Source organism: Coregonus clupeaformis, chromosome 27 (genome assembly GCF_020615455.1).
Source record: "Coregonus clupeaformis isolate EN_2021a chromosome 27, ASM2061545v1, whole genome shotgun sequence".
Classification (NCBI taxonomy): domain Eukaryota; kingdom Metazoa; phylum Chordata; class Actinopteri; order Salmoniformes; family Salmonidae; genus Coregonus; species Coregonus clupeaformis.
This window is the reverse complement of record NC_059218.1, coordinates 32774685-32782659: the sequence shown is the minus strand read 5'-3', so window position 1 is coordinate 32782659 and position 7975 is coordinate 32774685.

The following is a 7975-nucleotide window of genomic DNA, read 5'->3' as shown; positions in this document are numbered from 1 at the left end:
TTCTTCCTCGTAAGGTGGGGGTCTTTTTGTTGAATCCTTATGTGTGAAAGGTGTATTGACTTCTGCCATTAGTTTTTCTGTTACCTTCGCCTCTTTTGCCATTTTCTCTATACCTCTGTCTCTTTTATCTTTTGTATCTTTTATCAGTTTTTGTCCCTTATTTTCAAACAACTTAAGAACACCCAGCTCTCTTTGTCTCTTTTCTTTACGTTGTTCCCCTTTTTTCCCCTTCTTTTGATCTGCCTTATAAGTCGACACAAGCACTTTCATTATCTTGATGACGTCTGGGTTAAGAGTCCCTTCCACTGGCCATGGTTGTTCAATGTCAGGCCAACGTTTATGCCATTTTCCAGATAACCTTGCAATACCATTAACTAGAGGATTACTATTTTGTACTACATCAACAGGAGTAATTACTTTCGAAGTTTTGATGTCCTTTATTGTGAATTATTTTATTATTATTATTATTTTAGACCAATTAATTAGTAAACCTAAAAAACTTTAAGCTATGTAGCTTATCATTCCCTCCTATATTTTTATTTTATTTATTTTTTTGTTTGTTATTTAAATTAATTAATTAAATAAATAAATAATTAATAAATTAATTAATGTATTTATTTATCAATATATTTATTTATATATCTATATATATTTTTATTATTATTAATTAATTATCATTATTTTTTTAATTTGTATTTTACCAAATGATTGATTAGTGGCAATCTTACCACATCCGATCAGGAAAAGCAAATGAAACTAGTCAACTTCAGAGCAATCCAAAAAAGAAAGACCTGTAATACAGCAACACTACAGCACCCACAAACCAATTGCTTAATAAGCACCCAATTACCTTAATTTTACAGAATAATGTCAGTGCTGGATTTCCAACACAACTCTAATCAAAACAACTCATGCACAAAAACCCGAATGTGCAATTCTCAATTACATTAATTGATCAGTCTGTTGCCAAGTCCCTGTAAAATTGTCACAACATGAAATATTCTATGCATACACAATGTATCTATTATATCCTGTAAGGGAAAGTAGGTGTTGTGGATAAAACAGTACTGGCCTTAATTGGACTGGATCCGGGGCAGCACACGCTGTCGCGTGACGCACTGGTCAGCACTTCCTCTCTCTCTGTCTCCTCCTTCTCGTTTCTCACATCACAGAAGAACAAAAGAAACAGACAGGAATTTAGTCTTTTATGCACTCACTGGGTTATTTCAACCATACAATACCCTTTTAGACATACCTATGTTCACATTCGCGCTAAGAAATAAGCAAACAGCTTAACTCAGTAATATTATAAATAGCGCAATAACATTTTATTTTATTTTATTTATTTATTTAATTATTATTATTATTATTTTTATTCGTCAACATATCTTCTCATTTATAAATTAAATGTATCTCAATCAAATAGTTTGATAGGTAAGCAACAGCCACTTATCAAACAGAATACTTTGTCCGTGTGTATTCAAAATCTCCCCCTTTCTTCTCTGTCTGCAGCACTAAGTCTGCATGTCACAGCAGCTCAGTGCAGGGAGGGGAGTGGCATATTTGCTCTGTGTAACTCTAAACTCATAAAATCCCACGCATGCGCAGCTCATTCACCAGTGCAATTTCATGGTGAGAGGAGCTCCCACAATCAACTCTCTCCAAACAGCAGACAGTAGACAGACCAGCTGTCCCTCCATTTTTTCCAACACAGACAAACAGTAACACTGAACAAAATGCACAAACCAACACAAAACATAGAACACAAATCCTACTTAGAAGTTTCTTATCTTCACTTATTCTAATCTGCAGATTTATAGTTATTTTCTTATCCATTACAAATTATCTCTATGCAATCATAACTCCCTCCCAGGGTGACTCATAGTTTTTAACAATGTTTTTAAAAACGTTCTCTCAAATAGAGACTCATAAGGTTTAACCGTAAGTCCTCCCGGTGGGGCTCATAGTTTTTAACAATGTCCTTAAAACGTTCTCTCAAATAGAGACTCATAAGGTTTTAACCGTAACTATCATATTTCCTTACAAAAAACTAAAACCCCTGTTCTCAACCAAAACATATATATGTATATATCTCTAACATAAATCTTATCATAGCATGAGTCGACACACCGGTCGAACACAGCAGAGACCTCTTTATTTTGCACACACACCCACTCTCTTTCTCTCACACACACATGAAAAGAATGCATCCATTCATACAGTCCTTAAAAGCATGCTTACGTCGCTCCTATTATCTTTATATTCCTTCCTAAATTTCTGCTACCTTGAGTTGCAGATATTCAATGAGAGGCTACATCGAACACATATTTCATCAACTATATTCCGAGAGGTAACATGCACTTGAATGTATATTCTACAATCTCACAGTTCCCAGAACTGACCCGAAAATCACCCTAGTGAATTGACAGGATTTGTGGCCCATCTTAATGATCGCCTCATTTGAGGGCTTCCGTAGATCAGCGACGTCCTAATTAGTATACATTTTTCCTTATTTCCTTGTCTGATTCCTTCATTCTATTCCTGGACACTCCTTTAAATTTATTCAAGCCAAATATCCCTGTGCCCAGTGTTATCAATTCCTATAGACACTCCCCCCTGTTTGCGTTGTTTTCAACGCAAACAAAGGTAGAAATTTAGAACTGAAACCTATCACACAGCAAACAGCACGGCACACACAGGTCCGTCACGGTGCGTTCCCCAAACGCACACACACAGCCACACGAACTGACCAGCGCCCAAAGTTGTGAGAAAGCTCACCTTATCTGCCGGCGTCTTGAGCGGGAGTCACTTCGTAGCCCATGAATGGAACGCTGAAGAGACGCAACGCGTCCCAAAAATCCTCGTCGCCATTAAATGTGGTGTTGAGACAACGATGCTGATATGCTGTGTAGACAAGGAATCCGCTGACACTGTACTTTGATTATAAAGGTTTATTACATCAAAGATTACAGCATCAATTTACAGACTTCTGCAGAGTCTGGAGAACAACAAACCCAATCTCAAATATGATTATTCTCTCCGTCCTTTGTTCAAACATGGTATTTATATCCTCCTATGTAACATAAGATGGGTGGTTTTAGATAGACCAATCCCTGGCCTTTACACATCCGAATCTCCTCTGTCTTAGGGGGCCCCTATAGTAATACTTTCCAGATGTTTCCGCAAGCAGAGCCAAGTTCTGGAATGTTCAGATACTACACGAGGAACATAATACTGCTGACTCTCTCTACTGCAGTCCCATTCATGTGAATTGGGGCGTCTTCCCTCCTCTGCTTCCTGAAGTCAACAATCAACTCCTTTGTTTTGAGAGAGAGGTTGTTGTCTTGGTACCACAATGCCAGTTCACTTACCACCTTCCTATAGGCTGACTCGTCGTTGTTGGTTATCAGGCCTACAACCGTGGTGTTGTCAGCAAACTTGATGATGGAGTTAGTGTCATGCAAAGCCACACAGTCATGGGTGAACAGGTGAGTACAGCAGAAGGCTGAGGACACACCCCTGTGTTGAGTCAGTGTGGTGGAGGTGTTGTTGCCAATCCCAACAGCCTGTGGTTTGCCTGTCAGGAAGTCCAGGATCCAGTTGCAGAGGGTGGCGTCCAGACCCAGGGCTCTGAGCTTGATGCCGAGCTTGGAGGGAACAATAGTGTTGAATGCTGAACTGTAGTCAATTAACAGCGATTGAATTAGTGGATCTGTTGGAGTGCCTGGCATGATGGCCTTGATGTAGGCCATGACAATCAATCACCATGTACAATCAATCAGTGAGAGAGAGTATATAGGTTATAGGTTGAGAGCTTTTGTGAAAGAGCACAGTTAGAAATATATGGCATATAGAAGCAAACCGGATGGACATCATGAAAATGATCGGAGAGGTTGAGGGTAGAGGAAGTTCAGGAGTAAAAACAAACAAAATATAATTATTGTAAAATTGACTGTGTCCATAAAATGTATATAGTATGTATAAGCTGGAAGTAGAGGCCTAAGCATTGTTGTTCACTAGTTTACTCCAATTAGGGAAGTGGTGGTGGGGTTGGAAAGTAATGAAGGGGAATATATTCAAAAAATAAAAAATAATATAAAAAAGTGAGAGAGAGAGAGCATCAAATACCACATTCATTTGTATATACCAGAATGGCGCCGGAGGAGATGGCTGCCGTTTTTACCTGACCAATTGTGCTATTTTTTGTGTTGTTTTTTTTGCGTTGTTTGTAACTTATTTTGTACATAATGTTTCTGCCACCGTCTCTTATGACCGAAAAGAGCTTCTGGATATCAGAACAGCGATTACTCACCTCGAACTGGACAAAGATTTTTTCTTTAACGAGTCGGACACGAAGGATTTACTCGAGATACCCGACCAGGCCCTAATCCCCGTCATTCGCATGAAGAGAAGACGCCGATAAAGGGGACGCAGGTCATGAGAATTTGTCGGCGAGGGGGTAGCCCGCCTCTACCATCCGTCCTATTGGCCAACGTGCAATCATTGGAGAATAAACTGGATGAGCTCCGTTCAAGACTATCCTACCAACGGGACATTAAAAACTGTAATATTTTATGTTTCACCGAGTTGTGGCTGAACGACGACATGGATAATATACAGTTGGCTGGTTTTCCCGTGCATCGGCAAAACAGAACAGCTGCCTCCGGTAAGACAAAGGGTGGCGGTCTGTGTCTATTTGTCAATAACAGCTGGTGCACGAAATCAAATATTAAGGAAGTCTCAAGGTTTTGCTCGCCTGAGGTAGAGTATCTCATGATAAGCTGTAGACCACACTATTTACCAAGAGAATTTTCATCTATATTTTTTGTAGCTGTCTATTTACCACCACAAACCGATTCTGGCACTAAAACCACACTCAATGAGCTGTATAAAGCCATAAGCAAACAAGAAAATGCTCATCCAGAGGTGGCGCTCCTAGTGGCCGGGGACTTTAATGCAGCATGTGCAACAAGAGGGAAAAAGACTCTAGACCACCTTTACAGCACACACAGAGACGTGTATAAAGCTCTCCCTCGCCCTCCATTTGGCAAATCTGACCATACTGATTCCTGCTCACAAGCAAAAACTAAAGCAGGAAGTACCAGTGACTCGATTAATACGGAAGTGGTGATGCTAAGCTACATAACTGTTTTGCTAGCACAGACTGGAATATGTTCCAGGACTCATCCGATGGCATTGACGAGTATACCACATCAGTCACCGGCTTCATCAACAATGATGACGTTGTCCCCACAGTAACCGTATGTACATACCCCAACCAGAAGCCATGGATTTCAGGCAACATCCACACTGAGCTAAAGGGTAGTGCTGCTGCTTTCAAGGAGCGGGACTATAAATTGGACGCTTATAAGAAATCCTGCTATGCCCTCAGACGAACCATCAAGCAGGCAAGCGTAAATACAGGACTAAGATTGAATCCTACTACACCGGCTCCGACGCTCATCAGATGTGGCAGGGCTTGCAAACTATTACGGTCTACAAAGGGAAGCCCAGCCGCAAGCTGCCCAGTGACTCAAGACTACCAGACGAGCTAAATGACTTCTATGCACGCTTCGAGGCAAGCAACACTGAAGCATGCATGAGAGCACCAGCTGTTCCGGATGACTGTGTGATCACGCTCGCCGTAGCCGATGTGAGCAAGACCTTTCAACAAGTCAACATTCACAAGGCTGCAGGGCCAGACGGATTACCAGGACGTGTACTCCGAGAATGCGCAGACCAACTGGTAAGTGTCTTCACTGACATTTTCAACCTGTCTGCTGCCGAGACTGTAATACCTACATGTTTCAAGCAGACCACCATAGTCCCTGTGCCCAAGAACACCAAGGTAACCTGCCTAAATGACTACCGACCCGTAGCACTCGCGTCTGTAGCCATGAAGTGCTTTGAAAGGCTAGTCATGGCTCACATCAATACCATCATCCCAGAAACCCTAGACCCACTCCAATTTGCATACCGCCCCAACAGATCCACAGATGACGCAATCACTATTGCACTCAACACTGCCCTTTCCAACCTGGACAAAAGGAACACCTATGTGAGAATGCTATTCATTGACTACAGCTCAGCGTTCAACACCATAGTGCCCTCAAAGCTCAACACTAAGCTAAGGACCCTGGGACTAAACACCTCCCTCTGAAACTGGATCTTGGACTTCCTGACGGGCCGTCCCCAGGTGTTAAGGGTAGGCAACAACACATCTGCCACACTGATCCTCAACACGGGGGCCCCTCAGTGGTGTGTGCTTAGTCCCCTCCTGTACTCCCTGTTCACCCATGACTGCGTGGCCAAGCACGACTCCAACACCATCATTAAGTTTGTAGATAACGTAACGTGGTAGGCCTGATCAACGACAACGATGAGACAGCCTATAGGGAGGAGGTCAGAGACCTGAAAATGTGCTGCCAGGTCAACAACCTCTCCCTCAACGTGATCAAGACAAAGGAGATGATCGAGGACTACAGGAAAAGGAGGACCGAGCACACCCCCATTCTCATCGACCGGGCTGTAGTGGAGCAGGTTGAGAGCTTCAAGTTCCTTGGTGTCCTCATCACCAACAAACTATCATGGTCCAAACACACAGAGACAGTCGTGAAGAGGACACAACAACATCTATTGCCCCTAAGGAGACTGAAAAGATTTGGAATGGGTCCTCAGATCCTCAAAAAGTTATACAGCTGCACCATCGAGAGCATCCTGATTGGTTGCATCACCGCCTTGTATGGCAACTGCTCGGCCTCTGACCACAAGGCGCTACAGAGGGTAGTCTGTACGGCCCAGTATATCACTGGGGCCAAGCTTCCTGCCATCCAGGATATATATATACTAGGCGGTGTCAGAGGAAGGGCCAAGAAATTGCCAAATACTCCAGCCACCCTAGTCATAGACTGTTCTCTCTGCTACCGCACGGCAAGCGATACCGGAGCGCCAAGTCTAGGTCCAAAAGGCTTCTTAACAGCTTCTACCCCCAAGCCATAAGACTGCTGAATAGCTAATCAAATGGCTACCCGGACTATTTGCTCAATTACCTTGACTAACCTGTACCCCCGCACAATGACTCGGTACCGGTACCCCCTGTACAGTTGAAGTCGTAAGTTTACATACACTTAGGTTCGCGTCATTAAAACTCATTTTTCAACCACTCCACAAATGTATTGTTAACAAACTATAGGTTTGGCAAGTCGGTTAGGACATCTACTTTGTGCATGACACAAGTAATTTTTCCAACAATTGTTTACAGACAGATTATTTCACTTATAATTCAATGTATCACAACGCAGCCGTCATACCACTCAGGAAGGAGACACGTTCTGTCTCCTAGAGATGAACGTACTTTGGTGCGAAAAGTGCAAATAAATCCCACAACAACAGCAAAGGACCTTGTGAAGATGCTGGAGGAAACAGGTACAAAAGTATCTATATCCACAGTAAAACGAGTCCTATATCGACATAACCTGAAAGGCCACTCAGCAAGGAAGAACTGAAAAAGCGTGCGCGAGCAAGGAGGCCTACAAACCTGACTCAGTTACACCAGCTCTGTCAAGAGGAATGGGCCAAAATTCACCCAACTTATTGTGGAAAGCTTGTGGAAGGCTACCCGAAATGTTTGACCTACGTTAAACAATTTAAAGGCAATTTTACCAAATACTAAATTGAGTGTATGTAAACTTCTGACCCACTGGGAATGTGATGAAATAAATAAAAGCTGAAATAAATCATTCTCTCTACTATTATTCTGACATTTCACATTCTTGAAAAAAAGTGGTGATCCTAACTGACCTAAGACAGGGAATTTTTACTATGATTAAATGTCAGGAATTGTGAAAAACTGAGTTTAAATGTATTTGGCTAAGGTGTATTTAAACTTCCGACTTCAACTGTAGCCTCATTATTGTTATTTTAGTAAATATTTTTCTTAACTCTTATTTTTCTTAAAACTGCATTGTTGGTTAAG